Raw genomic sequence first — 23,738 nt, forward strand, 5'->3', positions numbered from 1 at the left:
AATAGCAGGCACCAAGTCTAGGGAGAGCATTACTGCAGTCTATAGCTGGAGAGAGCTCCTTCACAAATGAGAATATAGAACTTGTTATGGTGAGAGAAAAAGAAGGCACTATATAAATGTACACTGAAGAGTTGTGTGCTGAGAATTATTTCAGATGGACTGGAGGGAGATGATCACAAGAAGCCAGTGCAGAAGTCAGTGATTCCTTTCTCAGTGATTCAGAAAGGAGTGTCTGTTACAAAATAGCATATTCAAACAAGAACAAAAGAAAACTGAGCTGTAGCTGCTACCAAAAAGTAGAAGAGTAGTACAATAGTAGTGCTACCAAAGGTAACAGAATAATGCAATAAGGAAAATCAAGTAAAAGAAAGACTTCAGTTTCTAAATATCTTTTTTATATCTATATATTCAGTCATATTTTAATGTAAAGAAATAGCTACTAGTGTTTATATGTGTATATATATGCATGCAGATGCTGTTAAGTGTAAATCCTTTCTTTCTTTTGAGAAATAATAATGTAGCATAATAAATCTTGTAACCCATAAAATACTGTATTTGCATGTTTTTCTGTCACAGTATGCATATACATATACATACAGTAATATGGATCTTTTAAGTAGAATACTGTGTTTTCAATATATTTTTGAAATATAGCTTATGACCTAGTTTCAGACTGATGAGTGGTACCATTTGTGGAAATCCTATAGGAATCTGTCTTTATGTCTTTCTTTCAATGATGAACTACCATAAATTGTTTTCCCAGACTGCTGAAGGCACCAAAAAACCAAAACCCAAACCAATCCTGCCCCCCAAAAAACTCACAGTAATTAGTTTCTTCTATTATACTCATAATACTTTGGAGATAGAATATGTAGAATTATGTGGCTATATAATCAAACTGCTTTTGAAAACTATTATATTTCCTGGTTCACATGACTTGTGAAAATATTTGTTTTAATATTTTTCCCTTTTTAATTTTTTTTTTTCAAATCAGTTGATTATGTAAAATCATTCCTTTAAGTCAAGAAATTTTTAGTAAAAAGATTAGTTTTTGTTCTGAGGCAGGAAAGGAAAGCTAGTGTATTTAAATGAAAAGATTTTATACGGTGATGTGGAATTGGTAAGTCAAACAGTAGGTAGATATAGATAGTGCAACTAATGTAGAATCGTCAAGTGCTTTAAAATTGAAATATGCATATAAAGAGAGAAAAAAAACTACTGGTTTTGGCAGTTGCATGAAACTGGGGGAAAAAGCTTCAAATATTGCTATAATCCAGTAACTCTAGAGTATGATATTACAGCTGATATACAGTATTCCTTTCACCTCCCTAGGTCTACTTCCTTTAGACCGCATGAATGAAAAAACCCAAAACTTTCCTCGTTAGGACTTAAAAGAACATTTTCCTCACAATAATTGTCATCTTGGCTGCATTGTCTCGATTATATTTTTTTTTTTAATTGTTATAGATGACTTTTCAAACACTACTTTTGCATTTCCAAATCTAGTAAGATTTTTTCTTGTTTTTTAATATCTATAATATAATGCTTGCAATTCGTTGTCTAATTTTAAATTGCTCTTTAAAATTATTTACTGCACTCTTCCTTAGAGAATTTTTGCTATCTCAGTGAATAATCTATGGGACAGTTCAGTTCAACTGCATAAAACAGATAAAGGGTGTCATATAAAGCCCCACTTTTTTATAGTATTTGAGTTCAAATTTTAGAAAGAACTGTAGTACTTTTTAAGTAATGGTATAGTCTGTATTACAGCTTTTATTTGTGACTTTGGGAATAAATTGCAGTGTGGGAAAAGCAGCTGAAAACATGGATAAAAGTCGAATGCAGGATTATTGTAGACCCTGTCAAAATAAATGGTAGAATATTTTTTAGTATGTAATTAAATGTCAAGATTTGTGAGTTAATGGAATTTCTGTAGTCACATCAAGGTCAGACGAGCAATTACTGTTTATGAATTATCTGAAATCTTGTATAGCCTTTTCTAGCTAGTCTTATAGCATCTATTTATATTAGACATCTTTGCCATTTCTGATGTTCCTCCCCCATAGTTTCTGTTAACAGCAATGTGGTGCATTTTGTCAGTTCTGTAGTTGTTTGCAAAACCTTCCTTTATTTCACTGAAGTGCTTGCAATTAGCCCACTTCTCCCCATTGAGAAGCATCTTTGTAATAACAGCTTTCCTGGCAGAGCTTTTGTTAGGAAGATTTTAAAATCAAGAGTCTGCAAAGGTTGGGAAAAATCCAATCATACAAAAGTTCAGCAAATCCCTTTCAAGGTCATATCAGTTAAGATTACATAGATTTTCCACTTCAGCAAACAGTAGAGTTTTTCATTTTTAGGGATGAATTCAGAATGATAGAATTAATAAAATGAACCGATTCTAAAAGAAATTGTTTGCTAAACTCAAAGAAAAACCTGGATGCTTTCCCCTACCCCCACCCCCACGGTCTTTAGTGGGGTTACCTTTCTCCCCCATGTAGCCTCTTGTATCACTTCCTTTGAAGTCGTTCACAGCGTTTGCTTTGACAGCCACTGGGTGTGGGAAGTATAAGGCTATAGCAAGTATCTCCATAGCATAATCCGCCCAGTCACTGTTGGTCACTGATCCAGCTGCATGCAGCAGCTTAGTAGTCAAAGGGCATGGTAATTCCCTCCTTCTCTCTTTTCTTTCTTCCAAGGCAAAATCTTCACCTGGTGTTTTTGATTCATGCATTCTAATTATGATGGCTGCCATCATCAGCCCTGTGGGTGACACTAGAAATTCTCTGAGCCAGCAGCTAATACCACAGCTTGTTAAGCGACCATGTCAGCCTGATTTTAGGGCCCATTTTGCAGTTCACCGCAGGCCTATCTAAAAGCATCAGGAGTCTCCGTCTAGCAGGACAGGCTCATTGTCTTTCTAAATGTCTCCTTCTGATAAGCAGATCCAAATATGGTTCATTCACTGTGGATTTGAAGGCACAGTGGGGAACTTGGCTCACATAGTGGATGCAACAAAATGCTTGATATTTTCACTTGGTATAGAGCTAAAGAACCCAATTTTCAATTTCAGGATACAAACATTTGCTCCCTGACTATGATCAAGAGTTTGAAATTTAAATCAGAAGTCTTCGAAAGCTATTCTAATTCTCAAAGGAGCAGGCTTTCCCATACTTAGTACAAAGAAGAAAATCCTTGGTTTGTGTCAGAGTTTGAGCACACAGAATTCACACGATGACCAGAAGTATCCTTTGTTGCCTAAAGATATTGTAGGAATTTTTTCTCTGAATAATTTTGTGTGAAGTATATGATTCTGGTAACTGTGAGGTTACTAACAGGGCTATGATTGCTGCAGTCTGATCTGCCTTGCAAACTTTATTTGTTTTTAAATAATTGCTTCAAATATATATTTGTCTATGCTGCTCCATGCATTTCTTTTTAATGTTTTGTCTAAGCCAAGCTCGGCAGTAGAAGGCAATGAATATCTTTCAGTTGCAGGAAATGGAATTTTTTTCCAAAAGTATACTATTGTGACTGTATATTTAACTGAGTCTCAGATCTGCAAACTACTGTTTTTTATAGCTAGAAACAGGGCTAAGTTTTCTCTGACTTCATAGGCATGTTTTTAACCAGAAAACAAATAGGTGGTCTTTCCTGCTGCATAAATCCACAATTATAATATTAATGAAACAGTTTTTGTTCTCTAAGAAGAAAATCAGTTACTTACCAGTGAGGTATGCAAAAGTGCTTATCTTGCAGAACTATCAGTGTGAACCAGTATGCATATGGGAAGAGCTAATTTAAGATCTCCACAGGAAATTAGAGTGGCTCTTTTATTATCAGCATCCATTTCCTAAATACTGTGTTGCTTTTGGCTTATATTCCATTGACCTATAATAATGATGCTGCAGACTTATTTCATCTCTTTGTAAGTTGTCAAACTGGCAGCCATGCCAATCTGTAAGCTTCCTTACAGAGATAACTAAGAAGTCCATTTTTTACAGGAAAATCTAGAATTTTGTAGCCCGTGTTCTCTTTAATGATTCTGGTTTTGTGTCAAATCACTAAATCACTTTAGTGATTGTGGGTATTGGAGAACTTCTTCCCCCTTATCCTTCTCAAAGGATTTATAGGAAGAGGGCATTTCCAATGCAGACTGTAATTGTGCTTTGACTGACTTGTATGTATATTCACTGTTGTAACCAAGTGTCCAAGGCAAATCTTTTTGGCTGCACAAGACAATAAAAAAAGATAAAGACTTGATTGTGATATAGGGGTTAAATCTCACAAAAATTATGTATCTCTCTAAATATTATATTTAACTAAAGAGACAGAATTTACACTCTCCTTATTTTCTATCCACTTTTCCTCTAATGTGTTTAGAAGGCTCTTACCACAGTATAAAATTGTGACAAAAACCTGAGTACAAAGTGGAGCAAAAACCGTTCTTGTAGAACTACACCAGCCTATATAGACTTAAAATAATAGAAGTAGGGAGAGATGTCTAAAATTAGACCAAAAAAATCAGATCATTCAGAAGGAATAAAATGAGTTCCAGTATATGGAACACAGCGAGAAAACAGGTGATCAGGGTCAGCCAACATGGATTTACAAAAGGCAGGACCTGCTTGACGAGTCTGATCTCCTTCTATGACAAGGTGATCCACATAGTGGATGAGAGACAAGCTGTGGATGTTGTCTACCTGAGCTTCAGTAAAGCCTTTGTCATTAATTACCACAGCATTCTCCTGGAGAAACTGGCTATTCATGGTTTGGTTGTTTGTTGGGTTAAGAGCCGGCTGGATGGCTGGACCCAGAGCATGGTGGTGAGTGGAGTTAAATCCAGCTGGTCACAAGAGATGTTTCCCAGGGTGCAGTACTGGGGTCAGTCCTGTTTAATATATTTATCCATGATCTGGACAAGTGGGTTGAGTGCACTCTCAGTAAGTTCTCAGAGCACACCAAATTAGTTGTGAGTGTTGTTCTGTTGGAGGGTAAGAATGCTCTACAGAGTGATCTGGACAGGCCAGATCAATGGGCTGGGGCCAATTTTATGAGGTCCAACAAAGCCAAATGCTAAGTCCTGTACGTGCTCTCAACAAGCCCATGCAGCACTACAGGCTAGGAACAGAGGGACTAGAAAGCTATATGGTGTAAAAGAACCTGGAGGTGCTGGTCAACTGCTGGCTGAACATGAGCCAGCAGTGTGCCAAGGGGGCCAAGAAGACCAGTGGCATCCTGGTTTGGATCAGAAATAGCATGGCCAGCAAGACCAGGGCAGTGATAGGCACTGGTGAAGCTCCACCTTAAATACTGTGTTCAGTTTTGGGCCCCTCCCTTCCTGAAAGACATTGAGGTGCTGGAGCATGTCCAGAGAAGGGCAACAAAGCTGAAGTCTTATGAAGAGTGGCTGAGGAAGCTGGGGTTGTTTAGAGTGGAAAAAAAAGAGGCTCAGGGTCTATTGGTCTCTACACTACCTGTAAGGACACTGTGGAGAGGTGGGGGGTTGGCCTCTTCTCCCTGGTAAGCCACAGAATCAAATTAAACAGCCTCAAATTGTACCCAAGGAGGTTTAGATTTTGGATATTAAGAAAAATTTCTTCACCAAAAGGGGTGTCATTGGAACAGTCTGACCAGGAAAGATGCTGAATCACCACCCTGGAAGTATTTAAAAGATGTGTAGATGTAGCTCTTAGGAATATGGCATTGTGTCAGACTTGGCAGTGTGTGGTTAATGGTTGCTGGACTGAATGTTTTGTGGAATCAAAAAGACAGAAGTAGGCTGAGGAGTCATTCCTGCTGCTGTGGTATAGAGCTACTTACAGAGAATCACATTACATTGGATCTACTAATGTGGTTTGTTAGCTTTAAGCTTATTTGAATTTTATTTAGTCTAGTCTACACAAGGTCATAACAGAGCTTAAACTTGAGTCCAGCACTATTTTCTCTCCTTCATTATCCTAAAATATAAAACATCTCTTCCAATTACCTTTCATCACTGTAAATATTTTTAGATTGTGGTAAGGAGTTAACACAGTTAATTACAAAGTGAACCAGTAAAAGAATTCTAGCATTGTTATTAAGGGATGAGCAAATGGATTTCACAAAAAAGTCCTTCAACTCCAGCCAGGATGCCATTAAGAAGACCAAAACCCTACAATTATTATAAATCACATCTGTTTTTAATTTCTTCCAATATGCAAACTCTTAAAACTTGTATTAACAGGTCATGTATTTTTCCATATGACTTTGTATGAGAGAAATTCTGGTTATGATTTCGGTACTCGTGGACCGGTCTGCATGCTGTCAATCAAAGTATCCTGTCTGGACTTTGTTATCTCCCTCTATTCTTTGCAGCAGGCTGCAGGCTGCTCTCAGGTCTCAGAAGATATAAGCCTTTCCTTTAAAAATAACCAAGAGTTTAGCAATGAATAGTACTGCTGCCTCAATTCCTTCCATTATAGCATCCTGCCTAATGCTTTTCACTTCACTTTTCATTTCCTTTGTAGTGCTGAGATCTGGGAAAATTAAGATCTGTGGTACTCCGTATTCAAGCATAGATTTCAGACTTTCAGCTTGCAGCATTCTCACATGGTCTCTGCTGTTAGTGAATGTAAAAATGGTTTCTACCCATCTCCTTCTTCCTATTTCCTGAACTAATAGTTCAGTAGGAGAAAATTTCCATGCATAATGTGAAGAAAGAGCAGCTTAGCTCAAAGATTTTTTTGGTTTACCATTGATCGGAGGAGATGAGGAGAATCCAGATTTTTTTTTTTTTTAATGACTTTATGCCTAGACTTACATCTCTAAGAAAAACATTATCCTGTTTCTGGTGGTAGTGCTGACAAAGAGCTGTTAATTTCTTCTATAAACTTATTTTAATGAGTTAACAGCATGCCTGGATGATTGTTGAAGAGTGATATAAGCGCTGGATAGGAAAACTTGGCAGGGGGAAAAAACAACCATCAAGCATTTATTTGGGTACTGGTCAGCCATAGAGAGCTCATTATTACATTAGACTGTTACCATTAAGGCTAATGAGCAGGTATCAAAGTTGAAACTAGAGATCACCACAACACATACGAGTACTAAGCATACTATTCTTCGTAGAACTTCAGAATGAGAGGGCATGACAGATCATTGCAGTGTATCCTGCTTTATTGTAAAACACTTGTAAAACACTGAAGAATCAATTTTAGTAAAAAGACTTCTATTTTAATATGTGCTTGAACTCAGTCTTCATCTGATTCTGTTTGGGATTTCTAAATTATCTCATTCCTGCACTCATAAGATGCTTTTCTTCTTGTTGTGGAGCAATCTCACAGCACATGAGCTATGTATCTCTTGATTAAAACAAAATTTGGAGACATTCTGGCAATATGCATTATCTGCTCCAATTCCTAAATATTTAGTCTGTGGGGTCAAGACAAAAGACACAGATAGTCCATAACAGAGCCTGAAACATATGTGATGGGGTCTCAGTATCCATTGCTGAACTGTACAAATCTACTCTTATGGAATCACACTAGTATGAAGATATAGCCATAGTTTCTTCTCTTTTGTGTAGGTTTGTTTACCCTTATCAGTAATTTGCTAACTGTCATATAAATTGCAGGAAATCTGGGAGAAATTGGAAGTGCCCTTGATGGGTGTCTCAGCACCCAGCAGTACTGGGAAGAAAAGTCTAAAGAAATAAATCTTAGCTCTTTTCTATTCTTTTGTATTAATAAACATTCTTCCCTGCTGAGAAGAAATTTTTGTAACTCTGATGTCTATGTCAGAGATGCTTTAGGAACTTCCCTGAACAATTTAACCCTTGAATGTTTTGTCCTTAATTCCTAAACCTGATATTTCATTTTTATACTCAGTATGTATTTAACAAATTTAACAAACATTTCAAAAGGATTTAGAACACTGTAAGATATATTATATGCAGTGAGAAGAGGCCAAAAAAATCTATTCTTTTCAAATATAATGAGGTCTGTAAAAAAGCAGTTCATCAAAAATGTAAATGTAACTGAATTACTAAGTTCTCATTTTCTGAGTAGCAGCAATTAAATAAACTTGAAACTGGTGGCTATAATCCTCAAGGCTGGATTTAATTAATATAGTAAACGATAGCCCGCTGATTTTAAAGTAAAAAGCTGAATAAATACATGTTGCTATTTTCAGAAATAAAGTAATATGCTATTTAGAGTAATTGTAATTTTCATAAAATAATGTTAGAAAAAATGTTGAATACACTCAAAAAAAGGATGTTAGTATGGATTTCCATCAAATATATGCAGAGATTTGGGATGGCAGATATAGTAACAAATTATTCATAGCATAAATTATGCCCTAACTAGTAATACTGCAATAGCAGTATTTATTTAATCAGAACATAATCGTTGTTTGACAATTACTTTTTAAAACTTCCCTAAAATCAAATAGATAATATTTGTACAATTGTAATAGCTTAGCTGTGCAAGCAACTGGGAGACTTACACAGCTGTCCAAGGGAGTAAGGATCTAAAAGAATTGGGCATATCAAATCATTGAAATACAGTAACTAGCAAAATAAAATGCTTCCTGCTAATGGAATTACTTGCATATTAAAGAAAGTAGAGATTGCTATTTAATATCTCAAACCTGAGAATTAGCCTGCAAGAAACAGAGAAGCTGGTAGCCATGTAAATGATGTGGGATAATACAGGTTGTTTCCTTTCCAATATGGCACATTTCTGGAAGTGCTTTAACTCTTCAGCATATAACAATAGCCACCGCAGATCAGGCAATAGTTCGGTCTAACCTCTGAATCTGTCACTAGAAGTGGCCAGTGATGGATACACAAGGGAGGCATGTCATTCATTCCCTAATATTCTTCCAATTACCAATTCTTTTATGCTTTGAACTGTACAGAGATAGATGTGGTTGTATGTGTGTCTTGTTATTTGTGGGTCTTTTATTTGTCTCTTTTTTTCCAGTCTCCCCTCAAATCCATGAAGACTTTGCATATGTACAGCCTTTCTTAGCAGTGCCTTGTATAAAAGTACCCTCTCCTTTTCTTTCAAGTGTATCTTCTAGTTTCATTGCTGATCCCTAGTTATTGTAAGAGATGACCAGACCCTGTCTACTATCTCAATAAGATAATTTCTTATCTTAGTCTAAGTAAACTTAGAGGTTTACTTATCTAAGTAAACTTCTGAAACCCACATAAATACATCTTTTAACAGATAAATGGACCTTAATCTATGTTGTTCTTCTTCACAAAAGTATGCTCCCACTATTTTGATAGCTAGTGAACTCCCATCTGAACCTTTCTGAAATTTCTGAGATGGGGAGACACATGGTGTTCAAGGCATGGGAGAACAATTATTTTGGGTGCAATGAAATTAGTACAGTGATGCTTATTGTGTTTCATCATGATCTGTTCCAAATACCTGGGTCACTTTATAATTAAGAAAACCTTAACTTGCCTTTTGTGTTAGAAGTCATTTGGAGATTAATGTTATCTCAGCTGGACCACTGTGTTCCTCTAGTGAATCATACACACGCTCCATGATTCCTCAAAAGAGCTTCAGGGTTTGCCAAAGTTGTGCTTTCCAAGTAGAAAACTTCTATTCTGACCATTAATCAGAATATTCATTTACCTGGCACAGACATCAGGATTACATATAGGTATGCAGTTCCTCAGATTTCTCCTCCCTTCCCTCATTTTCTTTGTAATCAAGGAAGATTTAAGGAATATATTTTATTAGTACATACAATTCGCCTATGGATTCTCTTAGAAAATCTGAGTGAACACCATCTGGCCCAAGGTGTTTACTGCGAAGGAAGATTTAAGGAATATATTTTACTAGTACATACACCTGGATTCTCGCCTCTGGATTCTCTTAGAAAATCTGAGTGAACACCATCTGGCCCAAGGTGTTTACTGCCTTTCATTTTTTGTCACTGTGTTCTCTAATGAACTCTACAATCTATGTAATGTCAGATCCTCTGATGATTCTCTGTCAGACAGTTGTTAGCAAGGGATTGTTCCCAGTCTCTTCCACAATGAATGCAGGGAATTAACTTAGTTTTTCTAGAGTGAGCTTAGGTTGTATGACAATTCTTTTGTACCATCCTCATGAACTGGCACTACAGAATCCCTGGAATTTGTCTTTCTCCTGATACATTTTAAGAAAGGTTTATTATTATTGTGTATCTTTGCTACTAGTTGCTCCTCAAACTCCATTTTTAGACTGGTTTTGCTCTTACATTTAATCTGCCAGTGTTCATTGTTCTTTTTATTTTATTAATTCTACTAAGGTCTCAAGTATTTGAAGTGTAATTCCTTCTTTGTCATAACCTCTTTAACCCATTTTTTGATTGGCAATATGCACCTGGGATTTTTTTTTCCAGTGTGGTATCTTTAAATAATTTCCATGCTGTAATTCCCACAGTGTCTGTAGAGATTTACTTCTCTTAGTTGCCCTCTGTAGCTTCTTTTCAATAAGTGTCCTTAAATTTATTCTTGAAAAGCCTAAAAAACATGATTCCTGAAATCTTCATGAGGAAGAAGGATACTATTTCACAGTGAGAAGCTTATACCAGACATAGTTCAGCATAATTTTCCATAATTTATGCTGACTGGGGTTATAATGACAATGTTATTTTTATTTTTCAATTCTCTAACAGAAGAATTATATCAGCAAGTACCAGAAGGATATTATTAAACATTTCCTACAAAAAACCACTGCCTGTTTTCTGACCTTCATTAGAAAGTTTTAAAGTTTGATCTGGTACTTCCATAAAAGATCCCTCATAACAGGAAAATATCAGAGTTGTTAGTGCAGCCTGATGTCAAACAAAGAAAGCAATTCTGTTTTCCAGGTGAGATGTTTTAGTTTTAATAGTGTGTACATGCTGTCTTGACACCAGGGCAGCCATTCCTTCCTTGGCTTTTAAATTATGGCACAAACATTTCTCATCTATTGCAATTTTAGAGCCGTTTGAAAGCTCAGATTTGGCCCCATGGTTTCACTGTGGCTGTACAATTGAGGAGAATAACCTCTGTGATGGGTACTATTATGGTCATTGTGTTCCTGTGATGTGGACCTACATCTCTGCTGAAGCTGAGGCAAGTGTCTGCAGTCCTCAGTATTGCTGAGGGACTTCTGTGAACTCTCAAGATGTAAAGTGTGCTGTTTTCTCTGTTCCATGCAGGCTATGAAAACATACTAATTTTTCAAATATTGCCTATTTGTACTGCTACTCTATAGTGAATACTTAATTTCAAGAACTAGGCTGTGTAAAGAGGGTCTTTGCATCAGTCTTCCTGAGTTTATGGAAGTAAATAATCATCCTCTGATGGTTTGAAATCAAGAGCTTAAGTGCTTTTTTTCCACAATTACAGTTTTTTAAGTGTGATTCTTCAACTGGGTGCTTTTTGCCTGCAAAATTGAAATTCACGGAGTGTACTTTTATGTTTACAGGATACCTATTTTGTGTGATTTATCATCTTTCATATTTAACATATTGTCTATACTTTGTATATTAATACACAGAATTTTGGGTAGCTGAAAATTTCAGAAATCCATTTCACAGCAACTGCCTGTACTGCTCCACATAGTATTAGCATAGAAATATTAAAATCATATTTATTAATCTATCTTTCAGGATTTTATAAACTACAGACAGCTTTTCTCCTAAGCTTTCCAATTTTGTTGTTAATTATTATCTGTTTATCTGCTTGGAGGTATTTGACTTAGACATTGGTATTAACAGAACTCAGGATGTAACCCAAGAAAAATGGAGTGGCTTATCATGAAAATGGCAGCCCTGACTAGTGATCCATCATATTATCATGAAACCATAGTTTCCTAGTAAATCTGTTCTTATACCTTTACAACCTGCATATACCTTTGGCCATGGTAAAAGATAAAATCATTGGCTGGAAGAACTTGTAGTGTGGCCTTGCTCATGAAACTTTAAATTTGGTAAAATTTCCAATAGCTCAATACTCAAGTCTGTTGACTAAAATTATGACCTATATTTTTATTTTTCTAAGTACTTCAAGCACAAATTACTTCTTAGCTGAGAAAAATATATTTGTTAAACAAGCTTGAAATTTTCTGGAAAGAAGCTTTTACTGTGCTGACTGTATGTTTCACCTTTAATTCCCCAGTCCTATGTAGTAGAATAGAAGCGCATGTAGTCATAAGCACTCTCAATTACTTCTGCCAGGGCAGATTATATATTGTGCCTGTTTTAGCTTTGCTTAATCCTTTTTGGAAAGTGTAGAATTTAATTCTCATCAAAATGGGAAATAAGTAACCTAGAAACACAGAATGGTTTAAAAAACATTAGAAAGACTTCAAAAATCCTCTAGTTGCAGACTCCCCAAACACCACCATGGGAAGAAAAGGACACTACCCACTATATCAGAGCTTCATCCAAGTGGTCTTGAATACAGACGGGGTGTTCAAAACTTGTCTGGGCAGCCTGTTCCAGTGCCTCACTAGCTTCTGAGTAAAGAATTACTTCCTAACATCTAATATTAATCTCTCTTCTTTTACTCTAAAATCATTCCCCCTTGGCCTATAGCCATCTCCCCTTGTAAAACCTCTAGCAGACATACTCCTGTTGGAGAAAAAGCTAGTTGTTACTATTTGTGTGTATTCAGTAAACTAAATGGAGACCAAATCCTGCTTGAGGTTTCCATTTTTGAACTTGTTTGGATCTACCGTTTGCTTTCCGAAATCTGGCAAGGGATCTTCACCTTCTTTCTAGGCAAGTTAACAAAGCTCTTTATCTTCTAATTATACTTTATTCTTTAAGTAAAACTGATCTCTACCTGTAAAAGATGGGGAAATTAATACTCTGAACTGTAATTATTCTTCATAAATTCCCAAAAGAATTGCTGTGGATAACCTCTTCTATTAGGTGAAAACAGTAAGATGTCAGTAGTGTTCTGTTTTTCATATATATATACTTTGTTTGAAGGACTCTGTTATATTGTTGACTTCTTGGTCTCTATGGCATGGATTAAAAAATCTCCCTTTTACCCATTCCTTCAAGATCTGAATGTAGTGACCTCATTCTCTATCATGGAAATATTTAATCTATTCTTTTATTTAGCCTATTCATGCATAATGACTGATTTATTGATATGGTGTGTTTATTTCCAGGTTACTTTAAGTATTTTTCTCTCAAATATTACTTTGCTAAACATATTACGGTACTAAAAATAATTATGTCAGCCAAAAAAGTCAAGGAAACCTAATAACTCATAAATAACTTCTCAAAGGTGGACATTAAATTGCTCTATTTCCACACTTAATTCAGATCTTTTTTCCAACTGTTAAGCAATTCACTATTTACATAAACTAACTTACTTGATCTAGATGACCAGTTCTAGAAAAGAAAATTATGTGTCTTAATCCAGAAAAACAAATAGAAAAAAATTATGCAGTTTCTAATTTGGGGATGCTGAACAGTTTTCTGTTCAAACTGTATTAATAGAAAAATGTATGTATCTAAAAAGAACTTGTGCAACTTTTAAAAATTAATCTCAGTTGGTCTTATGATCTGAAAGCTTTGCACTGCATTACTACACAGTTTCTCAGAGTTTTCTCACATGCAGTCACCTTGATCTTTAGGCCACATTTACCCAAGGCCTGTCTGCAGGCATTCGTGCAGATATGCCCTCAGCTCGTCTGGTTCCTCCATCTTCTACTTTCCTTCTTTTCCCTCTCTTTGAAGATCAGGCTATACACTCTTTTTTTTTTTATTGAAGCATGAAGCTCTCTCTTAGTCACTTGGAAAAGAGTACTGGGAATTTACAAATATAAAAACTATTGTGAGACTCAGTTTCTCAATTTGCTTTCCTAATTCCTATCAACTCAATGTTAATTGAGAGAGTGGTTATTTCATTCTTTCACACAGACAAATATACCCATATTATCATTCTGTGAAAGTGGTTTGCAGCTCTCTGAAGAGACGTCACTATTTCAAGCTGCTTTCCACACACTGCATTTTCTAGGTCACTGAGAACTCATTAGGTGTTTCAGAGCTGTGTTTGCAGATTCCTAATACTTGTAAGCCTGAAGTAAGTATTCTGTCCAAATGCTGAGAAACAATCTTTAGGCTTCATTCAAATGGCACGTAGTTTGCTGTTATATTTCATTAGACATTATTATATCTGTAAATCTGGTATTAGAAAGTCTAGCCAGAATGTTTGTGGCTTTAATAAAAAAATGAAATCCGCAGATTATGACATTTTAGAAATATTCAAGCCAGAATAGTGTGATTCGAAATGAATATCTCTTACATTGCAAATTACAATTTATTTTTTTTTTAATAATTTAGAATACCTCTTCCAAAGTTAATTTCAGTAAATTTTATAAATGCTGAGGGCACATTTGGAAGTCAGCTTTCAGTCAAAGACATTAGATTACAAATCCAAGTTATAAACATTTTTCAGAATATATAAAAAAGTTTCTGGTTCTTTGGTCACTGAATATGCTGTAGTTTATGGGGGAATTTCCTCCATTATTGCAATTGCTGAACATTAAATTTAGAATTTAGATTATGTTCTGAATTTATATAGTCCCTATAGAATTTAAACTGCACCATGTAAAAAAATTTCTGTATTCAGACTTAATCAAAGATGAAAAGGATGAAGCAAGCAATCAGCATAGCCATTCAACAGAACTGGGTATTGTACACTCAAGAATGGCACCAGGAACCCCCATGGGGAAGTGACAGGATGAGACTAGGAAATGTTTGTGACTAACAGGATACAAAAGTTCTTTCACTTTCTGATGTAAACAGGTTCAAATTAGCCACAGTATAGAATTTCCCCTGGGGGTCACCTGAATATTTTATCAGGAGAATTCTAGAAAGAGGACTGAAAATCTAGCATGTCTTCTAGTGCCCAACCACAGGTAAAATAAATTGATTACACTTCTCTTGGTTTCAGAGGTTTGTACATAACAATTTATATTTCTGAATTTCAGCATGACATTGAAAATGTAAGCTGTTGCAATAGCAACTTACATTTTAGAGGCTGTTCAAAATAAAGTTGAGGTATCTCTTCACAGCATTGACTTTCAAATCCTAAAGTATAGAAAAGATAATTTGTACTACCTGCTATCATCAAAGAATAGAACTTAAACATAATGTGGTTGTAAATTGCTCTCTATCCATTTTAAAGCATAATTGGTTTTTTCATCATATTATGTTGTTTTGGAAAGCATACAGTGCTAATTCACAGCAGTATTTAAAGTATAATGCAGTATCATCAACTTTAATTGAACTCATCAGACTGCTAACTAACTTAATTCAAAATTTCACATACACTTACATAAACAGAAATATATATTAAGTTATATCTGTAGAAAATACTTCAATTATAAAAACAGACAAGGAAATTACTATGATTCACTTTTTTTTTGTGCAGTCTTGCATTTGAAAATATAGTGACTGTTAAAAGCATGTGTTCACCTGGTGTCAATTTGTAGCAAAGGACTTTGTGAAAAGGAATTGGTATTACTTGAAAATTCATCTGTGTCATTGGAAGGAATGCTGCATATTCTGGACGTGGTAGAAGGTAGCCATAACTATGAATGCACAGGTCTTTGAGCTTTAGAGAAGCTGGAATCAGATTCAAGCTCTCAGTCTGTAAGTCTTGTATGAATATAAAAAGCACAGATTCTATACCAAGGAAACAATGCTCTTGTAAACACAAATGGAAATCTCTATGAATCTCATCTTGGTTACACACAAGGGGGGTGTATTCTCCACTGAAGTCTAATGGGATGTGCATCGAGGGGAGAATAATATGCACCATTGCCTTGTTCACTAACAGGTGAAGGGTAATATAGATGAAATTGGAGAACTAATGGGCAAGACAGTTCCATTAGCATATACACGGCGGTTTCACATTTTGCGGCAAAGTAAAGGCAAAGTAGCGGCATAAACCAAGGAAAGATTAAGTCTAAGACCTGCTGTCGATGTGATGAAAACAACTTGACATTTGAGTGTTTCAAGTGCTGGTTTATCACATGAGTGGCTCAAATGATTACTTTCTCTGTAGACTCTCACAATGAGAGAACCTGAAGGATCTGCACACCATATCAGATATGGTGCAAAAGAAATGTTCAACTGTATAAATTTGGAGATACGGCATGGAGTTGTCATTATTTTGCACTTTTATAGTAAATGACTGAAGGGAGCCACCTGCCTAAAGGAATAGTGTGATTTTTTTGCTAAAAAGTAAACCAGTCAATCAATTGATTGATCAATATTTCAAAACCTGAATCAATTCAAGGCTCATGTCAATGTTGTTTTAGCATTGTAAAATTCAAAGGTTCACAGTACGTACAGACACGCTTTCTTTTCTTCCAGTTCAGGTGTAAAGCATTTTTTTCATTCCTCCATAGATATCCAAGAATTAATTGCTCTTAAATGAGGCAATTCAAATACATACCATATGATGTTTTAAAAGTGTTTCTGAAACTTTTTAATGCTGTGAATGGATCTTTGGTATCTTCCATCTGGAGAAACACATATTTTTCAGTGTTCTCATGCAAAAAAAAAAGGTCTTGCAGAACTGCTGATCAAAGATAATCATGCTCCAAAAGTAAGACATCCCAAAACAGCACTATTAACAAAAATATTATATATAGCTCTATATATGAAACAAACATATATAAGAGCTGTTGTATTACTATTGAATAACTCCAGAAGATCTTTAATCTCCTTTAAACTGGTTAACAATGCATCTGTGAGAAATGAGATGTCTTTCCTTTATATTGAAAATAACAGAAAAACACCTGCATAGGAATCTTAGTATTCAGTGATTTCAATCAAAAGCTGTGTATTCTTTTCTCCTACAAGAGAATTTACATTAAATCACCTTTGTATCTTTATCTTCTGATAATACATTATGTTTTCTAGAAATGTTTTCTAGAGGTAAAGAGGAAATGAAAAGTCCCTTGGTTGGACCAAAAGTTTATAACATTCTGTATGCTGTCATTGTGGCAGTACTCAGTAGTTCTCTTTCACTATGGACATGAATGACGGCTGTATACAGTAAAATATCTGTCTACTGTCAGGGCCTACATAATCGTAATTAACACAATTCTTCCAAGTTGAATAGTCAGCATAATGCAAGGTATATAGACCTTTAAGATTGACTATAGGAGATCTGTTCTATAACTGTGTTGCATTGAAAGAATGATGATGAAGTAAATTATTTAACAAAGTGAGTTTTCAAAAAAGATGTACTGATTTCATGTAAATAGGTCTTACTAGGTTCGCATTAAAATACTTTTCATTTTAATATAGAAAATATTTTTAAAAGCAGCAAATCTCAATCCTGATTAACACAAACAATTTTCATTAAGCTTTTTTAGTTTGGAAAGCCACTGTTTTTTAAGCTGTAGCAAATTCTTGGAAAAAAACTAATTTAAATTTTTTTAAAAAATTTTAAATTCCTATTTATGTTCTTATTTCTTTTCTAGAAAAAAAACTGATTGTTTTGCACTTTGCACAAAACTGTATGGGGTTGTAATTATATGGGGTTATTTTTGTGCTCTATTAAAATTTTTGCCAGTGAAAGATATGTTTTGCTAGATTTATGTTAACAGGAAGTACTGCAATCTATATTCTACCTTCTCAGAAGGTAGAATATAGATTCTTAGCAGCCACAATTATTACTGGGATATAATACTGCAGAGGACAGCTTGAGCAATTGCTTTGCTCTATAACACAAAGCTGGAAGAGTTGTGAAGTAAAAAAATCAGTATTCCAGAGGAAGATTTCAGAGGGTCTAAAACTCTGAAACTATTTTATTTTTTGCTAAGCAATGTGGTAGTCCAGTTATTCCTGTGCCTTTGGAGGACAATATGTTCATAGGTGTGAAAACCTGTTCTTTTGCTCTCTGCTCATGTAGCCAAACCATTTTCTTCACAGAAACTAAGAAGGGTGCAGGTATGAAATATTCTGATTATTATTTCATGCTGAGAAGGAGTAGTAGATCTTTTAGACCTATTTGATTTGGACTTTCCCTGCAGCACCTGTCTATCTTTGCTAGCAGTATTACGAAATTTTAGTAAACTTTCTGTGCCTAAAGGCAAATTGAACTTGCACACAACAGGAGCAGGTTTTAGTCACCATACATCATGAAGGCTGAACTGGGGAGGATCCACTTCAGTGTAAGTGAAAGTTTTACAATATTGCCAAGCTGACACCACTGCTAAGCTGACTGCAGTATACAAATTTTCTGCTGTTTCCATGCTCCTTTACTGACAGAAAAATAGTGGTCCTTGTCATGGGGAGCAGAGTGGGGCTACCCACAGAGTGGTGGGCACTGAGCAGATGCAGCTGGTTGGGGCCATCTAAAGGTCCCTTGATGTCAGGAGACAACTGGGGAGGTGGCAGGGAATGAGGTGCAGGGTAATGTTCATTCCTGGGGCAGTAGTATTTCTTTTCAGTTATGAGACCAGGTGCTCCATCAGCAGCATAAACTGCCTCTAAATGTAGTTTTCTTTCCAAATTATTCTGTTCCAAACTGGAAACCCTGGGGTTTTTTTTCAAAGAAAATACAAGAATGCAAGGAAAAACTAAAGAAAATGTACATCTACTTGTTAATAGAAATAGTGTTTTGAACTTGCTTCCTTTCTGTATGAAGTGTTCCGGGCTGCAAAATTGTATCAAAAGTATTTGTGTTTCTTGTGCTTCTATTCCAGTGGCACTATGAACAATTTAACCAGATGACCCATATTTTCTGTGATTTTTTTTTTTGTTTCTTAAAAACGCTGTCACTCTTAATGTCTTCAATGTGTGCATGGTAAGAAATATAATCCTTTCTGCAGTCAGAGAAGTTGTATCCAGAGATAAAATAGACCACAGGTTTTCACAGTATCTTATTAAAGGAGCACAAATCCTCTTTAATAAAGGTAAATACAGTACACTCATTGTAGTGAAAATTAATATTAAGATACTTTAAAATAAATATTTTTTTTAATGCTCTGAAGATGGCATTATCAGAATGTCATCTGATAATGGCCTGAGTTTTGAAGTGACATTGATAGAAAAGACAGGTTTTTTTGACCAAAAATTTCTCAGAGACTAATGCATAACCTTGCAGGACAGTAGCTATAATCATCTTTAAATCATAATCATACTGTGCATGTACAAAATATTTTCACAGGTTTTCTTTACATATCCTCTCTTGCAGCCTAGAGAGAGACAGGCATAGGTCCAATTGAGTGGCTGGATTTTTAGCTTCCTGCCATTAACCACAGTCCCCTGCTATCATGAGCATCCATGTCACATAATCCCTTTCATCAGTACAGAAAGCTAGTCACAGTTCCCTAATTCTGAGGTCAGTTCTGCACCAGCACCATCCTCGATTAGAACAGCTGGGGGTAGAAGTGGTCTAATTTGTACCTTCTTATCCCAGCTCCAGAGAGGTTAGACAGTGCAGCCCACTGTGGCCACCCCCTGCAGAAGCACTTCTAGCAACCCTACACACTGTACTGTGTGTATTAAAATGTGTTTCATAAAAAGACAACTTCCTCTTTGCTCTCATTGCTCACCCAGTTTTCCTGAGCCAAACTGTGATTCTAGTGAAGTGAATGGAAGGTACTCTATGACTAGGCTTGCGATTTTTATTACTGGAATGTCTCAAGCTAATATGAAACCCATAGACCAACTGACAGTTCGGGTGTAACAATCACCTGCATTTCATTTGGAGGAAGACAGGTGGTTTTGCTGCAGAATTACCTGTAATATGGCATCATATTTATTTTCTTTAGTAATTTTTAAAAATGTATTAGATATGCCTATTCTATGAAATTGAACTTAGGGAAATACTTGTCAGAAAGAATTCTAACTGCAGGCATTCTGCCAGTTCTCTCTTCTGAGACCAGGGGGCTTATTCATTTCTGCCCTTGCACTGCTGACAGTCATCCATACATATAGTGTGAAGAGTGCCCTCTGTTTAAAAATTCAACATATATGGTTTGCTAAAATACACCCTATTTCCGTTTGCTCTGTGCAAAGTTGAATGGTTAAGGAATGTCAGAGACTTTGGAGACTTGCACTTCATGTTTTCCAGCATGTATTTCTGTTGGCAATTTCAGAGCAGGTAGTGTGGAAATTCACTAAAACAAACCAGAGTGTGAACTTACATAAATCTGTGGTAATACTAAACTGGAAGGGTTTTCTTGACATCAGCATAAAAACCATAAATAAAATTTGTTATATTTGTGTCTGACTTTTTTTTTCAAATAGCTGTTTTAAAAATTCTTGCATTTGTTGTTCCTGAGAAAGGGAGTTCATAAAAAAGTGATTGACAAGAGACACAAAATACGTATTTTGTTCAGATAGTCACATCCAGAATTTTAATTGCAAAGTTATAGAATTCCCCCTGATTATACTTGACCATAAACACTTGATCCCTAGAGCATCATCAAGCTCTAGACAATCAAAACAGCCCCAAATGTACATAACTACATGTACATACTCTTCATCACCTCTCCTTCCTTTCCTGCCCCTTCTGAAGTGATAAAGTGCATATCATAAAGTGATAAAATGTATATCATATATATATGAATATATATAAACACACAAGGATGTGGTGAACAGACATAACAAATGCAGACATAACACAGTTTCAGCTGTGTTAAACTCATGCCACTGAATTTTTGTGAGACTCAAGAACAGAAAAAAAGGTTCTTTGCTAGGTTGAAAGCCTGTTCTAAGTATGTGTGTGTTCTTTCAGATACTTGAGTCTTGTCAAATCCCAGATCTTCCTTTTTCCTTCATCTCGGCCCTTTCAGTGTAGATGGAATGAGCTTTCACAGTGAAATGAAAAATCCAAACCTATGAAAAGACATATAATGCAACCAAAGCCAATTCTAGAGATCTTTTTATAAAGTATTATATACTATTTTGTTGTTACATAAAAATATGTGTATGTTATGCCAGTAATTAATCTTTGTTCTTTTTTAAACCTAAGATTCCAGAATTTCTATATTGAGAATTGGAAAATTAGTAAAATCTTAACTTGATTGGTTTTTACAACATATATTGAGAATGCTTATATGTTAAGGGTATCTAGAGTTAGGTATTTGCAAGGAATGTTAATTACTGTTTATTTATTTACAACACATATAAAGGTCACGTGCGGGGTTTTTTTAAAAAAAGTAAAGACATTACAAATGCTTATTCTAAATGAAAAGCAATGAGACATAAAATAGCTAGATAATTTTTTTAATTATTTACATTATAAAAACAGAACTCAAAGTGGGAAACTGGCTTTATCAAATCATACTCATATAATGAAGGAAAAATCAGGTAGTGATTCCTCTTAAATTCTAATTTTATTAAATAGTTTAAAATAAATGTTTTTGTACATAGCCAGTATTGAATGTAATTGCTTTAAAATGCTGACAAACTAGAAAAAGTTGTATCTCCATCACACAAAATTCTTCCCATCAAAGCTTATTTGGCAAATAATAGAAGGGCCCAGATGCCAGCTCTCTCTTGTTTTATAAATCCTTTGGCAAGTAAATGTAATAGTTTCATTTTTTGGTGTTACTTATTGATAATCACTAAAATAGAATATAATGGAAAGTGGGAAAGGAAAGAAGAAGAATATGCAAATCCTAAAGACCCATCTTTAAATTATTGCTCAATGTGTTTCTCTTCAATCAATGTAAATGTCAAATAATGTTGTATAATGTCACTGAAAAAATACAACAGCAATAACAGAATCAGAGATTAATGTCTTGAATGTGTGAAAACTTTAGGAAAGCTGATAAATAGAAAAAGAGGAAACAGTTATCACAAATTAAAAATAGAAGACAGAAATTTAAATGAGATTCAAAGGTCAATTTAAAGCATATTTTTAAGGAGCTCTTTATCATATTGCTCATCCCTCACAAAAAGAATTCAGTTACAGGTTCTTTTTGTAATACTTTACACACAATTCTGATTTCTAGTAGAAATGTCATAATCTGGTTATGCTTTTATAAGCAAGAAAATTGGCCAGAAATGTGTGGGACAATAAAAAGATTTTCAAATATATTAATGGCAATAGGCAGTGTAAAAATAACTGTTACAGGATGAGGATGGTCACCTCCCAAACAGGGGCAGGGACCAGGCAGAGGTGTTCAATGCATTCTTTGCCTCTGTCTTCAACACAGATGAGGAAACAAGAGGGTTTCAGTGCCATGAGGTGACAGGAGTGTCTAAAGGAGGCCAACAAAGATGTTGGAGGGCCTTAAGGGGAAGCCATATGAAGAGAGCTGAGGTCACTTGGTCTGTAAAGCCTGGAGAAGAGGAGGCTGAGGGGAGACCTCAGTGAACTCTACAGCTTCCTTGTGAGGGGAAGTAGAGGGGCAGGCACTGTTCTCTTCTCTGTGGTGACAGTGACAGGACCCAAGGGAATGGCCTGAAGCTGTGTTAGGGGAGGTTGAGGTTGAATACTAGGAAAAGGTTCTTCACCCAGCGGGCACTGGAACAGGCTCCCCAGGGAAGTGATCACAGCACCAAACCTGACAGAGCTCAAGCAGCATTTGGACTATACTCTCAGGAATGGTGCGATTCTTGGGGCTGTTCTGTTCAGGGTCAGGAGTCTGACTCAATGATACTTGTGTGCCCTTTCCACCTCAGTCATTCTGTGATTCTTTGAAAAGGATAGCAAGGAGGAAAAAAAAATAAAATATAAAGACATGGTATAAGCAAATCAAAGCTCTGATGTTGTACTTACCATAGTCCAGGAGGAGGCAGATGAGATAGAGAAATTATTAACCCTGCTTATATGGCAGTACTTGTTGTATGTGTTTTAATTTCTCACCACTGTCTCACTCTTTTTTACAATGGAATGCCCATATAGAATTTGCTGTGTTTTCAGCTAATTGTTGGTTGCATGGTAATGTTATATGATTCTGAGAAGTTACTGCTTTCATTAATGATAGAACTGCTCATTATGAAATATTTGAAGGTGGTGGATTTGTCTTGTGCTATTTCTCTTTTTTGTAGATATAAAAGTCTGAACTTCTGAGACAAAATTTTTACTATTCCTACCCTCATCTACTCAGAACTAAAATTGGAACAACAACTTTCTCCTCTGCAATGGTAGCTCAGGAATATGGTTGAAACCATACTAATTAGAATTAAATTGGTGCTTAAGTGTTGAGTATAACTATCCTTACTCTCCATAATACCTGTGGGTAATTTTTCTACGATTTTCATTTTGTAAGAACTCTCATCAGCACAAGAGTGCTCAGCAGAAGGAAGAGATCAGCTGCATCTGAGTTTCTGTTTACATCTTAGCAGGCCAGAGTCCAACCATCTTAAGGTCAGACAGTCTTAATCATTAGAAATTTCTTTCTCCCCTCAAACTCTTTTTTTTTTTTCTGTGATAAACACACAGAAAAAAAATTGCTTTTTTCTTACATGACTACTCATAGATCTTACTACAGCTTATAGATCATGTCCTAGTAAACCATATTAAGGGTAGGTTAAGAGTGGTGCCTGGCAGAAAGGGAATATGACATTTTTAAGTCCACACAGATGAGCTAACAACGCAAACATAGGCCACTGGTGTTCTGACATAACCACTATGTGTTCAAGGTTGAGATGACATGTATTTTAGTCAGCTAAGTAATAAGCCCAGCAAGATGCAGTCTGGACAACGCTCCTGAATTGTATCCTCATTACTGTCTTTTTCTTGCTTTGAGCTCTGACAGTGCCTTGTT

The sequence above is a fragment of the Passer montanus genome, unplaced genomic scaffold (assembly GCF_014805655.1).
Source record: "Passer montanus isolate IOZ18808 unplaced genomic scaffold, ASM1480565v1 scaffold14, whole genome shotgun sequence".
Lineage (NCBI taxonomy): Eukaryota > Metazoa > Chordata > Aves > Passeriformes > Passeridae > Passer > Passer montanus.